The 17,093-nt window shown below is 32.4% G+C and overlaps 1 long non-coding RNA gene across 1 annotated transcript in view; it reads right to left on the bottom strand.

The window, feature by feature from the left end:
- Nucleotides 1-16,386, bottom strand: part of LOC134529691 (uncharacterized) — a 58,401-nt gene extending 42,015 nt beyond the window's left edge. The window contains exons 1-2 of the long non-coding RNA XR_010074667.1: nt 16,315-16,386; nt 10,322-10,547 (exon numbers count right to left, since the gene is read on the bottom strand). This is a non-coding gene — a long non-coding RNA (uncharacterized LOC134529691). The remainder of the gene's footprint in view (nt 1-10,321; nt 10,548-16,314) is intronic.
- Nucleotides 16,387-17,093: the final 707 nt, after the last annotated feature.

The following is a 17,093-nucleotide window of genomic DNA, read 5'->3' as shown; positions in this document are numbered from 1 at the left end:
TTTGAAAGATTAACATCAATATTTTTTAACTTTTCTTGAAAAGTGTTGTTTATTTCAATAATATATAAAGAATGCAGGAGCGTAGGAACCGTGGGGGGGGGGTTTTGCCCGGCCATTGCATCAGATGAACAAGAGGCATTGTCTTCATTGCAATGATAAGTGGTTTTGTGGAATTTTCTTGTCTGTGCACTACTTAATTCTTAAAATAAATTAAGACTTTTCGATAAGTGTACAGGCACAACAAATACGGCAACTGTTCTTGTTTTCTTCTAAATATTCATGTTTCACAGTGCTAATAGCGGAAATATTACTGTGGGATATAACACCAGTAAATTTTCCTGCTCGTTGCAGTAGCTTACGCTCCGTTTTTGTCCACCCTTGTCTACCTGACCTTCAGACCCTTGCATTCACCCCGCCTCGTTTCTACCTAACGGTAACGACCTGATGTGCAGAGCACTTCCCACATGTCATCATTCAACAGCTGTACATCTTGCTTTTAAGTCCAAGAAAATTTGTGAGCCGTACTACAGAACTGTTTAAAATAAACTTATTTATCTGTAGTATCGTGAGTAAGTAGTGCGGAATGGCAATGATGATAAACATTTAGGGTTTAAGGAGAAAATTTATAACAGTATTTTAATTTTTGCGGCTTACAATGACTCAGAAAAGCATCAACTTTTTCTTCAACAACCGTTCTGCACAGTCCTGCAGTTCATCACAACCACCGCCTAAAAAGCAGTGCACATTAAGCTGTAATGCCTGTGAAGACAAAGATCCTAAAGAAGAGTTAGATTCCTTTAACTCAGGTATTACTTTTGAGCAGTTTAGACTGAGACAAATTTTTACATGATCCCGAAAACCATATGTAATATACCTATTTAACATTAAAGTTTAGTATTTCGGTACATTATTTTTTTCCGCTCGTTGCTCGTGGTTATTCCATCGAGTAATAAAAAAATTTCTTGGAATCTACAAATCATTGAACAAGAATTTATCAAGCAGATTTGCAGTTATTTTTGAGCATCTTCACTCGCCTATTCTGTGGGGTTCGCATTTTAAACTTATTCTTAAGGGGAGTCCGACAGTAAAAAATTTAAAATATTGACTTTTTTAATTTGTAATACCAAAATAAAATTTCGAAATTCCTGAATAAAATTATATAAGTGTTATTGCGAAAAGCTTTTTTCCATGTTTAAGTTTAATCTTTGCCTTTTCTACATCTAGATAACTTGATGATATCTGGGGACTAAATTTGAAGGTGCTTGAATTTATGTACTCTGTGCAGTGGGAAAATTCAACAAATTGCCTTTAAAATTAATTCTACCAGGCGAAAACTGAAAAGTGAACACTGCTTTATGATGCCGAGCCTTAAGTCAATTTGTTATTAAAAAAAAGTTAAAATTTCTGCTAGTAGTACCTTCTATTTTTATGTATGAAAGATGCTTAAATAGCTCCATTTTGCTCCTTAGAATACAAACTTTTTCTACCGGGGGAGAAACCCCAGACACCCCCTTTGTTAAATCCACCACTTATAATGATACTCTCCTTTGCCCCCCCATTAAATATTTGCTTCCTACGCGCCTGAAAGAATGACATGGTTAATACATTACCTATCAGTGCATATAGTTACAATTTCAGGGAAAATTCATTATTTTCTTACAATTTATAATATGTAGAGGTAGTTGTGTTGTTTTATTATTAATTATTTTTGTGGTATTAGCGATAATATATGTTTTGTGTTTAATGTGCAGAATCAGATATATGTGATTGTCTAATAATTTAGTTTGCAAAGTCAATGTGGCAACTACAGAGGGTTTAAAGTGCCAAAATTTAGTATTAGAATTTATACTTTGATACCTCTTATAAACTATTGAAGTTTTATTGTCGGTATATATACATGTACTGGTTTAACAAGTTATGATAATGCAATGTGTGAATTTTTTAGCGTATTAAGAGTGTAATGTCTTTACGAAACATTATCTGAGCATTGTATCCAATTTGGAACAAACTTACATCTATTTACATAACTCTAAAATAAATGTTTTTTTTTTTTTTTTTTTAATTAGTCATTTACAAAATTATCATATTTTTTAATGAGGCATGTGCAAATGTTACTTTTTAATGGACAGTCAAATTGAATAGTTACCTATTTATGGAAAGTCCATGTAGGTTTAAATACTGTAGTTACTTTTGCATCAAATTAATGTATAAAAATAGAATTGTTTCTGTCAAATATCACTCTGAGAAGTCTTTAACTGTGGAAATTCTATCTTTTGTTTATTGCTAGCCAGTAAAAACACATGTTTGGACAAACTATAAGACTATATTTCATTAAAAATACATCTTAATATATTGGGCAATTTTTAACGTCCAAGCATGACTCGCCTTATGATAGACTATGTAAACACACATCATGTACACAAAACAAAATTAAAAATTTCATAGAACCATAACCACTGAAGAAGCACTGTTTAATTGAATGGTTCCTGGTCATAAAGGACTGGGTAAGAAATTAAAAAATATTGAAAAAAACTATTGATTTTATAGCATTCAGCATCTGGCTGCTTGTATTCAGTTTTGGTTTTGGGTTTGAATTCTAATAGTTAGGTGTTTTTTTGTAAAGAGAATTTTATTTTTAATATATTGTGAATAGAAAAAAATCAGTACTGCCAAATTTGAATTATTATTAAATAGTTTGCTTAGGAACTATTTAACTAATTGAGATATTTAAATATATATTATATATTTATATATTTAAGGAGTTCTTGAAAAACAAGTGTGATCTAATTAATATTTATTTTTAAATTTAATCAGTGGGGTGATTGTGTAATTTTTTGAGACAACTGGCATTATTTAAAAATTTAATTCACAATATTCTTGAAACATATGTAAAATTCTGATTTTGTAACTTGTTGTACAATTTAAACTTAGTTTTATTTTTTTTTTACGTTTTTTTTTTAATGTCCACAGTTGTTACTGCTATTAGAATTTAAATGAAGGTAATCATTTTGAGGGACTGATTTGCAATTCTAAAATCTAAATTTTTCCTGTCTCTCTTTTTAATAATTTTTTTTTATTTCAAAAGACAATGTAATTTTTCAAATTTGTATATCAGAACAACTTATTTATTTGTGTTAAATTTATCTGTTATCATTTAAGTAATTCTGTTTTATTCTCACTATGCAATTTTCTATTTTTGGTGCAGTTTTCAATCCTAGATCATGGGTAGCTTCACTCATTATCATAACTTGAAATTCACATTCAGTTTTGAAAATTTTTAGAGTGCATATGGATTTTAGCTAATTTGTCTCTTGTGTTGTGCATTAGTGTTAAATGGTTTTTGTAATGCAATTTATGTTATGTTAAAATTGTATTACAAAATATTTATAATATCACTACAAAAACAATGTGGTGTTATGTATTTAAGTACATGTTTTAAAGATGTGTTATGTGTTTTTAAATTATTGTATGGAATCACTGTTGTATGGTTGTTACCATGTCACTCACTATACATGTTATATTTTGGCTTAAACTAATTGAATTTTAGTTTTTTGGCTAACTTTTTTGAAAGATTAACATGCAATATTTTTTAACTAATTCTTGAAATCTGTTGTTTATTTAAATAATATATAAAGATTGACATGGTTAGTACTTTACCTATCAGTGCATATATTTACAATTTCAGGGAAAATTCATTATTTTCTTACAATTTATAATATGTAGAGGTAGATGTGTTCTTTTATTATAAATTATTTTTGTAGTTTTAGCGATAATATAGGTTTTTTGTTTAATGTGCAGAATCAGATATATGTGATTGTCTGATCATTTAGTTTGCAAAGTCAATGTGGCAACTACAGAAGGTTTAAAGTGCCAAAATTTAGTATTAGATTTTATACTTTGATACCTCTTATAAACTATTGAAGTTTTATAGTTGGTATATATACATGTACTAGTTTAACAAGTTATGATAATCCAATGTGTGAATTTTTTTAGCTTATAAAGAGTGTAATGTCTTCACGGAACATTATCTGAGCATTGTATCCAATTTGGAGCAAAGTACTTACATCTATTTACATTACTCTAAAATGAATGTTTTTTTTATAAATGAGTCATTTACAAAATCATCATATTTTTTTATGAGGCATGTGCAAATATTACTTTTTAATGGACAGTCAAATTGAATAGTTACCTATTTATGGGAAGTCCATGTAGGTTTAATTATTGTAGTTACTTTTGCATCAAATTAATGTATAAAAATAGAATTGTTTCTGTCAAATATCACTCTGAGAAGTCTTTAACTGTGGAAATTCTATCTTCTGTTTATTGCTAGCCAGTAAAAACTCCTGTTTGGACAAACTGTAAAGCTATATTTCATTAAAAATAATCTTAATATATTGGACAATTTTTAACGTCCAAGCATGACTCACCTTATGATAGACTATGTAAACACACATCATGTACACAAAACAAAATTAAAAATTTCATAGAACCATAAACACGGAAGAAGCACTGTTCAATTGAATGGTTGCTGGTCATAAAGGACTGGGTAAGAAATTAAAAAATATTTAAAAAAAAACTAATGATTTTATAGCATTCAGCATTTGTTGCGTGTATTCACGTATTTTAGTATTGAAGCATAATATCTTTTGTGATAGTGCCTGTTTTTAAACAACAAATGATATGGATGGATAAACACTAACATTAGGAAAATTGTGTGTGAAAAATTTTTACTTTTTTATTTCAATTTTTGACCTTAAAGATTATATTAATGAATCTTAAGCCCACTTATAAATGTCCATGTTTTCAGTATTTTAGAGTTTTGTCAGTATATCATATAAAGTGAAAAATTCATGACTTCAACAAAATAAAATGTGAAATTTGCATAAAAATTCATGTTACTGAAAATGTGACAAATGCATGTCCCTATTCATTAATATACATTGAATATAAAATTTTAACATATTTTTTTTGCATGCTCTAGTTTAATATCTAAATTTTTTATCCCTGTAAACAAAGTGGTTTTGCATTATTTTCTAGGTGCAGGAAGGCTTTTATTTCTTTGTAACCTTTCGATAAGCATGGTAGGTAACTTGAGGTTTTTTTCTTATCGAGAATGATTACTTAGACACTTATGTTAAATCATTACTTGCATTAAATTTTAATACATACCAGTATTGAAATACATAAGACTAAATATTTTGAAGCCATGAACAGTCTTTTTTTTTTGCCCCCAAACCGCGAAGTTGTAGACATGCATGATGTACACATATTTAAAAAAAAGTTAATTTATTAATATTTTGGAAATTTTTAGTAGGTAACTATCCAAGATGTATCAGAAATTAAAATACATTAAATTTCATGTTATGTTCTGTAAAAATGTAAGAAAACAAAACCACTAAAGTTTTGTTGCATTACTCCATCTTTAATAAGAAAATAACTGTGCCAAATATATTTAGATACAATTAATAATTTTGTTGCACTGGCATCATAGTAGAATGAGAAAAACTTTATCCAGAGATATCAGAAGTATCTTATCTTATTTATGAATCTACAATATTTTGCATATTCAGGAATTATGTGCAGCTTATGTGTTTTAAAACTGTACATTGTGAGACATACATTTATCAGGCTTAATTTTAGAAAGTTTTAAATGTTGCTTTGAATGGACATTTATACTATATCCAAAGAAAAATTTCGCTACTGAAAAGTGATAAGTATGATGATTTGATAATAAACATGCTTGTGTGAAATGAAAATTTAATGGATAAATGCTTAAAAATTAAGATTGTAAATTTTGTAATGAAGCAAATTAAAATATAAAAAAACCTTAGACTTCATTAGTACTATTGAATCTTTGCACATGCCTATTTTTCTTACTTTATTTTCTTAGCCATCATAATAGATTTTGGGACAAGGCAATATGCTTGAATAACCAAGAAGTGATTTGTAATTTGTAAAAATATATCAGTAAATTTAAAAATTATTGCTTTTGGTATCATATGCTACTTTCAAGTGTTTGTATTGTATTTACTTGGTTTAAATTTTAATTTTCTTCTTTTAATTTATTTGCAACTTGTGTAAAGATTTTTGTTGTACTATTCTAAAAATTTAGATTCACAAAAGACTTCCTTGAACAATTTATGGTAAATTATGTTTAATATTTTATTCCTTTATGCCAATTTGACCACTGTTTGAAGAAGTTTAATAAACTCTTGCCAATCTGTGATTTTTCTGGAATGTTAATGGCTAAAATTTTATGTGCACTAATAAATATCTGCCTTTTCATGTTCAATTTTGACAATAGACTTGAATACAAAACTGTTTTTCACCCCATAAGTGATGACTAATAAACAAATTAAATTACCAAAGTTGAATACCGAAATACCCAAATTAATAGTAGTGCTAAAAAAAACTGCCAACATAATTACATTTCTGTGTTTTTAGGGTCAGCTACTCCACCTGCCTTACTGTAAGGCTGCAAGCAATGCTGCTTATTGCTCTTTACAATCCCTAACAGCACCATTACTATTGCAGTTAATACAGGATACACAGCTTGTTAAAATGGAATAAATAGTTGTCAATTGCAATTCCACAAATTGTACTATCATTTGTGTTTAGTAATTACACCAAAAAAAATTATCAGAACAGTAATGAGTTTGGTACCAGCTGTTGGTGGTTCTCCAGACATTTTAAGTTTTTGTATTCCTTACTGGTTTTTGAAATGAGCCTTTATACATACCATGTGACCTCTTTTATTGAAACCATTCATGTAATGCAGAATTTAAACCAAGCAGTTTAATTGTATGTGGAGAGGTTTGAATTATGTACAGCTGTTTTATTATTTGACAGGTACAATTATTTCTCAAATACTGTACTATGTGGTAACTGAAAATTATGTATCTCAATTCAGCTTTATGGATTTAGTTGGTATCACAAGTTTTTTGTTCCAGTGTCCTTGTCACGTAAATTATTTGAATTTTTGTTGTGTTTAACATTTGGCAGCTAAGTGCTGCATATAATTTTGAGATATCCAAATGTATTCCTGACTTGGAACATTCTGTACACCTATGGATTTTATCAGTAACAATAGAAAATAAGTGTTGCACAAATATGTAATGTGGCAACACCACAGTGCAAGCATGGCTGTATACAGTGGCTACTTATTTTGGTGCATTACTGAAGGAATGAAGATGTGTCAACTAGTGAAGTGCAACACTGCAGCATGACTATTTAAAACCTTTTTAATCTTTTTGTGAATTTTCCACCAATTTATTTGTAATGCAGAATGTAACAATTTTTTCAGCGTAAAATTTTGTGAGCAAATAAAGTTGTATTATCCGTGCCAACAATGTGGTGTGTTAAATATCCTGCTATCTACGGTTTTCTTACAGATGATTTAAAGAAAGTAAAAATTATATATTTGTGTAATGAAATTTTTTTTTTTTTACTTAGTCTCCTAATTTTAAATTAAGCATAAATACTTGTTTTTATAATAGATGTGGTTGCTATTAAAATCAGCTTTATCATAGCAGATTTTAACTAAGCATTTACAAATTATCTTTGTAATTTGAACAGTAACTTTCCTACTTCAAAACTGTCATATTTTTTTTAATATTGCAGTGAACATGAAAATGTACTTTTGTTGGCTGACAAGTGGGGAACATACTCCTAAAGTTATTTTCCATTGTTTAGTGAGTCGGTAAACCATGAGAGATCATTTTGGTTGCTGTAAAGAAATAAGTTTTAAAAGTTAAAGCTTAATACATTTGCATATGTTAACAATAAACATTAGAGTACTCTCAAGTTGAATCTTATTTTAATAATGATGATACTGTTTGTAAATCGAAAGCAAATATACATATATAGATAAGCAGGTCACATGTAAAAATTTATTCCATAATTTTATTTGTATGTAAATTAATCAAGCTGACATTTTGATAAAAAGGCTCATGTAGAAAAAACATAAAGAAATTGTTATGTAAATAGGTAAAAGAATTTAGGCTTAGTGACGTACAATTTTATTATAAGTCGTATGTGTTCCATATTTTTTGATAATGTGAATGAAACACATTTTATTAGTCTGTTTTTAATTACATTTTAGTCATTGTTTTCTAGAATGTGCTTTCTTCAAACACCATTTTGGTTCTCTCACTATCCCCTAGAGAGCACTGGTGTCAATCACAAAGTCATCATGCACCATAGCATCCACCATATTTTTGGCCATCTTGACCATCATATTAAAAATCAGTTTATTTTTCCAAAAATTGGGGGGAAAAGATAATTTTTTAATAAATTAAATATCACCTCAATTGATAATTAATTCTTCCAAACATTTATTATTTATAATTCTACTCTAAAAGTATACACAAGCAATTTATTAATGTCCTTTTTCATTTTATCTGTTCCTGCATCTCTGCTAATCATAAATGAAAGCGAGATGGGAAGCCCTTAAATTTGTGTCTGGATACATCATAGGCATAGAAGCCATCACGAACAGGTTTGTGATACAAATCTTCTAGGTAGTAGGTCTGTGACTTCAATTAATGAAAATGGGTCACAGAAAAGTTCAGGACTCCAATTTGCTGTAAAACCATTCTTGGAAACATTTTACTGCTTGGAGATATGCACAATGTCACCCCAAAAGTCTTGCTATAAGCCAATTATTACGTGGACTATTTTGTTAGTAAGCAGAGTCCATCTGTTCTTGGTTGCAGTCTACATATGTGTGAGTTCATCTGCTACCTTTTCTCTTGTATTTACAAACTCCTCTTATCATGTGAACTTTGAGGGGTGGTATTGACAATTTTAAATGCTCTTTTGCAAATGGTTTTTTGAAGTGCTGCAGGATAACTACAAGTACATTTCAGCAACAACTTATACTTTAAAAAGCATAATTTTATAAAATCTCCTAGCTGGTATGTGATGCAGTTCTTAGCTTCTGCAAGAAGGAAGAAATGAATTTTAACTAGAGAGCCATTCCAGTAGTTGTAAAATATTTTTTCATGTGCTCACGGAATGTAGATTCTTATAGAAAATTAAGCATCTACAGTTGTCACATTAAATTTCAGAGGCACACAGCTAGAAAGTGAATGAATTCAAAACACCTAAAAGAGCATATGGATATTACAGAATGGTAAATTATCTTTATTAAAAGGTCTATGAATACAACAGTCAAGGCTTTGTCTTTGGCGAACAAATAAAGCCGTAACTAATTACTAATCATAATTAAATTACACTCATAAAATATGTGGGCCAACAAAAATAACAGTAAGCATGAAAAAAATACTCAGTGAACAATTACGAGGTAACAAAAAATATTTTAAACAATTTTAAAACTTTATTAAATAATATGAATTATTAAATAGGTATCACAAAGAGGTAAAAGAATGAAATTTTACATTCCACAAATTTCAAAGCTGTGCTAAAAATTCAAAACTCACAGCAATAGCACAAAAGAATTGGTTTGTTACAGAGTTCATTTTGAAGGAAAGTTCATGCTTGGTGCGGCCCTAATCTTGATGCATTATAATGCATTATAGTCCTAAAACTTGGAGTTTAATGCTGAAGCAACGGGTCTCTCAAAATGGGGATAATGTTCATTATTGGCGTTCATAGTTCCTTGGGCAACCTTCTTTTTAAAAAGGTCTTTAACCCAACATTTAGTTGGGGAAAATTTTTGTCTGTGGAGCATGCAATCTCCAATTCGCAAGTACTTGAAAGAGTTTTAAAATGATTATGACTGCCCTTTCACATGTGACATACAGAAATAAGACGTAATAGCTGCAGTTTTGATTTCGGGCACATAGTAGTTCATTAAAACTCATACGTGAAACAGCTTGCAGTGAGTTGCAGCTGCTGATGGTTACCCAGCTCATGTCAACACCACACCTGGACAACTATTTTTGGGCAGTCAGAAAATGCTATAATGGCCAGCGTAAACACACATAGTGTTAATTGACAATTAAAGTTAATTTACAATTCCCATAAAAGGAAAAATAAGGGCACAAAATTGTAAAGATTTGGTTAAGGATAGGTGGGTATGGAATTTGCTGCAGTTCCACACACAGTCTATTGCCCTGATGCATGCAAAAGCACAACGTACATAAAATTTGCCACACTGCTCACAGTTAGTCGATAACTGGGCTCATCACTGGTACAGTTCTGGATAATTTCAATAAGAAGTCAGTTATTCAATTACTAAACTCCAAAAAAAGTTATTAGGAGGGCAAAGCAGAACACCACCAATGTTTCTAAAAGGGAAAAAAGCATACCAAAATTTATAAATAAAAAAAAAAAAAAAAAAAAAAAAAAGTGCTCAGACCTGCCTACCTCTGGCAGTTGCTTAAAAGCTTCCACGCCTTACTTGTGTAGACATTGTCGTGCTGTGGTGAAGTCCCAGGGCAGTCAAGATTGTGTGGTTGCTATGTCCTGCAGTGGCCTCTGTGGTATCCACAACCGACGACCTGTCGCCTCCAGCGATGCCTCACTAACTCCCCGAGCGCAGGATCGCTCTTCAACACTTCGGCCCAGGCTTGATGGCAGCGCCACTGTCGCGGTCAGGAAACAAAACGCAAGCATGTGCTGTGCACGCTCACAGCTGTACCAACACAAAAACCAAAATTTAACCAAAACCATTGAGGACTGACTCTAAAATGATTCAACAGCAAAAATGTTATAACTGCAGAGAAATTAATTAGAAATAAATAAACTAAAAAAGAATGCCTATGTAACAAATCAGAGATACAGAAAAATAAAAGGGGAGGCAGTGTCTAGTGCCTAAAAAAAATCCTTTTCATTGTATCAGTGCAACTAGAATATTTGTAGGTTGTGTGGCACATCAAGACACAGACCATACTGCTTGCTGTGTATCTGTCCGGTTTGAGTTATTGTGTGTAGTCTCAAACCTAATTTGGGGTGCAGACTTGTAGGTGTCCGTAACTTACCTTCACAGTTTTAATAGGTATGCCTTTGCGAAGACAACAGCAAAATGCCAAGCGTGATAACTTTATATAAATGTCTTGCCACAGAGGCTACAAGAATGTCTAGTTTCATTGATTTATCCCTCCTTTTTACACTCATGAATGCACCATCACAAATATTTTTCAACTAAGTAGAGAATTTCTGTTCCTTGATGAGAGTTGCACTTGTTTGCAGGTAATGTCTTTTCAAATAATAATTTCTAGCAAACACTTTAGATATATTACAGCGAAATTTCATGCAAGGTGGATTCTTTGTACATTCACACATCTCATGTCACCGGGTATTATCTTTCCACAATAACATCAATGTTTGTAAGCGGGGACAGCTCCAGGATTAATTTTTGGATAGGCCCAGACAGTACCGCAGTGGTGTATGATAGAACCCAAACAAAAGAAAAATTGTGTATGCAGAAATTGTACTATTGTCGTTCAATTTTTCAACTTAAATGATTATATGAATGTAAGTTCACTTATAAACGTCAATTATTTTCAGTATTGTGAGTTTTCTCAGTATATTTAATAAAGTGAAAAATTCATGTTTTCAACCAAAAAACATAGGCCCTACAGAAATTTGCATTAAAATGTGTGTTATTGAAAATGTAATGTACTTGGAATATATTTTAACTTTTTTGTAATGCTTGCTATAGTTTATTATCAATTTTTTCTCCCTGTAAGCAAAGTTGTTTTGCATTATTTTCTAGTTTCAGGAGGACTTTAGTTTCTTTGTTACCTTTCAATACACACGGTAGGTAACTTAACTTTAGAGATTTTTTTTTAAATCAAGAATGATTGCGTAGACACTTAAGTTAAATCATCACTTGCTTGAAATTTTTATACATACCAGTATTAAAATACACAAAACTAAATATTTTGAAGTCATTAACAGTCAATTTTTTTTTGTTTGGCCCAAACCTTAAAGTTGCAGGCATGCATGATGTACACAAATTTTTAACAAAGTTAATTCAGTAATAGTTTGGAAACAAGTATCAGAAATTAAAATTTGTTGACAAGCCCTATATTCAGAGAGCCACTGCTCATCAACTGAGTCTGTTGGGTGCTAAGAAAATAAAATAAAATAAAAAAGCCTACATTAAATGACATTTATGTTTTGCACTGTAAAAATGTAAGGAAACAAAAATACTAAAATTTTGTAGCATTGTGCTCCATCTTCAGTAAGAAAATAACTCTACCAAATATATTAAGATACAATTGATTGTGTTGCACTGGCAAACTTTATCTACAAATATCATAAGTAGCTTATCTTAGTTAATGAATCTACGACATATTGCATTGACGTCGTCCGGACCTGCGGCCCCTTTGAGCCCGATATGACACCGCCCAAACACCATCTCTGTTCAAACCTCGTGCGTGCGTGTGTGCGTGTGTTGCTAGCCTGGCAAGAGGGCACTTAGCTGCAGTGCGCCGCACCCCTAATTGGTATTAATAAATATTGTAATCCTTTTCTTTTCGCCCCAAAATAGTGTCATGACTGCTATGTATGTGTCTTTTGTTTAACTAATTCATGATGTTTTGTTATTTAATAAGTGCAAGCACGAACAAGGACGCTCCCTAGCGGGCGACGGAGGAACTAGCATGCAACTTCATTTAAACCATTTTTATTCATGTAAGTAATTATTACAGACGGTCTGGGCATGGATGTAATGTACTAATTTTTGTAAAGGATTTATGTATTTTTCAATAGTAACCCGGGGCACGCCATAGCTAAGTTGTAACGGTAATTGTGTTCGGCGCGAAGGGCGCCATGTTGCCTCCCGCAAGCCCTGGTCTCTTCCCAGTCTCTTTCTCCAGCCGGCCGAGGGCGGACGTGTCTGCGACTTGAGGCGACCACGTGCGTGGTTCGCCTCCTCACCTAATTCAATACGTGCCTCTGCGTTTTATAGCTGTATCAACGGAGGATTATGTAAGGGCGTGTACCGTGAGTAATAAAAACCAATTAACTGAGTCACGTGTTTCTGTGTTCGGGGGGGCCACGTGGGTCCTTAACCTGTTCAGCGGCGCGTGGGACGCCCTGAGAGCCCACTGCGATAATTAGGAGCGTGCCCGACGCTGAGAGCGGGCTTAGTTAGGGACAGGTGTTGCGTAAAAAACCAGGAGGGCTAATATCTCGCCGCACACGGGCCACATAACGCCCTGAGTTAGAGTTTTCCAGCCGGGTCCACGTGCCCACTCACGTGGTGGCGCCCATTAATCTCCACCGATATTCCAACCTCAATGCCGGTACGCTCTCAGCATATTCAGAAATGATGTACAGCAAAGTGTGTTGAAACAGTAATTGTGAGACACACATTTATCAGGCTTAATTTGAGGAAGTTTTAAACTTTGCTTTGAATGTAAACTTAAATTATATCCAAAAAAAATTTACTCAAACATGTAGATTGTGATGGTTTGATAATAAACAACATACTTGTGCGAAATGAAAATTTAATGGATAAATTATAAAAAAATTCTCATATTAGTAAATAGCCAAAATGACATAAAGAGTGAAATGAAGAATTGAGGCGGTCTACGTAAAAAGGGCACTTTGGCTATATGTGTGTTCTGAGAAAAATGGATTTTAATATTTCACTGTGTATTTAAATATTGTTATGTTTGTTACCAATTGTACAGTATCTCAAGCAATGGATAACACAGGTTTCTTATACTAAATAATCTTATTATATGTTGATAAATATTAAATTTAATATTATATCAAATAGTTTTATATTGCATGTTATGAGCCCTTTTTACGTAGAACATATTACATTAGATATATAAATGCCATTAAGTAGATTTACTATTGTACTAGATCTAAATGATAATTTCCTTACGTTTAAAACAAAAGTGTTTGTGTTATAATCATATTGTCTGTTACATTATTAATTTTAGCTTATAATAAAAATGCAAAAATAAATGCAATTTGTGTGCTAAGCAAGAATAAATACTTTACTGTTGTGATTGTTGTTGCTGACTGTGACAGTTACGACATATTAAAATACAATAAAGTACTTAAAATACACAAAACAATTACTTAAAATAAAACAACCTTGTCGAACATAAGTAATAATAATAACTTAATAACTCAAAAAACAACCCCATCTTGCCACTTCATTATACATGTTTTTTTTTTTTTTTGACATTTTTGAAAAATACAATAGAGTTGTAGAGTCTTTACCACATAAGGTTTCCAGATTTTGAAAGATCCTTATCAGCCCCAGGGTATGGACCTTTAATCCCTAGGAGTTTCTTGGAAAAACCCAGACTTTGCAATCCTGTTTACAGTCCGTTTTCTCAGAAGAGAACTGTCACAATCTGGAAACATTATGTGGTACAAACGATAGGCTTATTTACAAAGGGATCTAACATAAATCTTTAAAGTAAGACTTTTTTAATGTTTGGAAACATTACTGATTATTGCAGTCTTTGGAACTTTTAGCAATGATTTATCATGCCAACAATAAAGTCTTTGTCATCCTCACTCAAAAAATGAAACAGGCTTTTCACATCATCTTCTTTTTGTTTGTTCACCTCTGGCCATGGAGAAAGCTCTGCACAAGCATTGTTGAAGTCTCCAGTAGCAGGTTTCCAGATACGGAAGACATCGAAGAGTTCAGTGTAGGACTGAGAACATAAAATTGCACCATTCCTCTGGTATTTGATAATCACATACTTCATGATGGTGAAAGAAAATTTGTGTGTGGAAATAGGCTTGGTGTAGAAAAACTGTGACAGATATTTGTCCCATTCTTTCAGCAAACCCCTATCCATAATAACCTCAAATGGCGAAGGACTTATTCGGCATGTGACCATAGCTTCAAGATAAGGCTTTGCACTACCAATCACTTCCTTTTTCTTGATTTTCTTCCTGATCAATCCGAAATTGCGGTCACACTGAGAAAAGCTGTGCCCCCGTACAGGAAACATATGTACAATATTCACATTATGCACCTTGGCAAACCAGGCTGAAAATTTTGCCACAGTCATGTTTCTGTTCTGTCCTCCAGCTGCATCTGAGAGGAAAACTATTGTAGATACAAGAGAAAACTTACGTAACTGTTTCTTCAAGCAATCGTACAAAAAAGACACAACAGAATAAGGTTTTTTCTTTCCATCACACTCAGTAAAACAGTAGCAATAACTGGAATCATCATTGAAAACATGTACGTTGAAGCAGTACAGCCAAAACATTCTTTTATAAAACTGAGTATTTACGTTCAATTTTGGAATGGGATAGTTCTGAGCATAATCAAACTCTATTATAAGAAGTGAATGGTCTTCTTTGCATTTATTTATGTAGTTGTCACGCAACTGTATACGTTTTTGAACTTTCCTTTTGTGCAATTCAAAGAGTGGACGACATCGATCACTGGAGTCATTATTCAGCTTGATTTTGCATTCTTCACAATAATCACATACATCCGTCTTTGGTTTACGCACACTGTATGGAAAACGTGTTTTGAAGTACTCATAGTAAGTCTTATACGTCATCCCCAAAGGTTTACTACATTTTTCTTTGTAGTACTTCTTAAACATGTCATATAAATCTTTTATAGTGAGGAGTGTATTGTCAAAATACAACATGTTACTTTTTTCTTTACAATAGTGACTTTCATCATGAGGTAACATACTAATATGTACACCCATCATTTCAATCACATCATCAGATATATTTCTAGGTCGATTATTGTGAGTGCCTCTCTTCTCTTCGAAAGATTCATTCAATAACAGTTTTTTCTGAATAACTCTTAGACGTTTCACAGATACTTGAAACAAACTTAAAAGAAATTTACGGCATACCTGTATCCTGCAACCACTTGCAACAATAACATATATCCAAGTGTGGTCCCGCGGCTTTTTTTGGTGTACAGTCTTCCTCTTAGGTTCTGCTGCAACCTCCATGCATTTTCCCAATAAAGAATCTTGAAGACATTTTGATTGACCATTATAAAACGAATCATACATATTTACCTGTGCTTCAAAATCCATCCTCTCATAACACTTCTTTTGACAACAGTGAGAAACAAATGTGAAGCTTTTGGCAAACACAATTTTCCCTGAAGAGCAAACATAACCTTCTCCTCGAGCACGTTTCTTTTTCACTTCCTCATGATGTTTGTTCTTTTGTTTATTAACAATCTTCCTTTTTCTTACAGATGTGCAATCACCCTCTACAGTATTCTCATTACACCCATTCATCTTAAAAACTACGTGAAATAAATCTAACTTGCAAGACACATTGTTTCACAACAAAAAAATTATAAACACAGACTTTAAATAAAACCATAGAACAGTGTACTCTCATGTTGTTGCACATCTTACTACAAACATGTGTACCTACCAACTTCAGTTTTTAACATATTAAGTTAATTTACTATTATGCTAACCAACATGGAGAGAAAATTAGTTCTGCTTAAAAAGGGCACATAGACTAGTGTGTTTGCATGTCTTACTATAAAAAGGTGTACCAACTTCATTTTTCCTGATATCCAGTTGAAAATTTTACTACATATGCTTAACAACATAGCGGAATAGAAAATGAATTCTGCTTAAAAAGGGCACTTACACCAATGTGCCCCTTTTACGTCGACCGCCTCAATTGTAAAAAAGATATAAAGAATGCCATGATGCGAGGTGAATTGGTAGCTGCTCAAGAGGAATTAAACAAGAAGATCAATGAGACTAGTATTCAGTTGGAAGGGAAAGTGCAGTGGTTGGAACAACATCTAGCAGAACATGAAGAACTAATGGCACAACAGCTAGCTCATTTGAGCAGGTCACCGAACAGCTAGTAGTAGCTGTAACTAAAGAATGTCGACGAATGATGTTGTGTATTGTCTGGAAACTGTTGTGTGTTGTTCTGAACAGTGTGGTTGTGTTAGGTTGGTAGTGTGTGTGTGTTGGTTGTTTGGCGTACCACGCTAGTTGTAAACAGTCTTGTGTGCAATAAACAGGACATGTAATAGTGGCGACGAGGATTAAGTATTCCAGCTAATTGCCGCAGGGAATGGGAAAATGGCATTAATTGACTCAATTGGAGAGTTTGATGTGGGTCGGGAATCGTGGAGATCGTACCGCGAAAGGCTACAGTTTTATTTTGTAGCAAATAAAATTAACGAT

Source organism: Bacillus rossius, chromosome 2 (genome assembly GCF_032445375.1).
Source record: "Bacillus rossius redtenbacheri isolate Brsri chromosome 2, Brsri_v3, whole genome shotgun sequence".
NCBI classification, from domain to species: Eukaryota; Metazoa; Arthropoda; class Insecta; order Phasmatodea; family Bacillidae; genus Bacillus; species Bacillus rossius.
The sequence above is the reverse complement of the archived record's forward strand: the minus strand, read 5'-3'. Positions and strand labels throughout refer to the sequence as shown.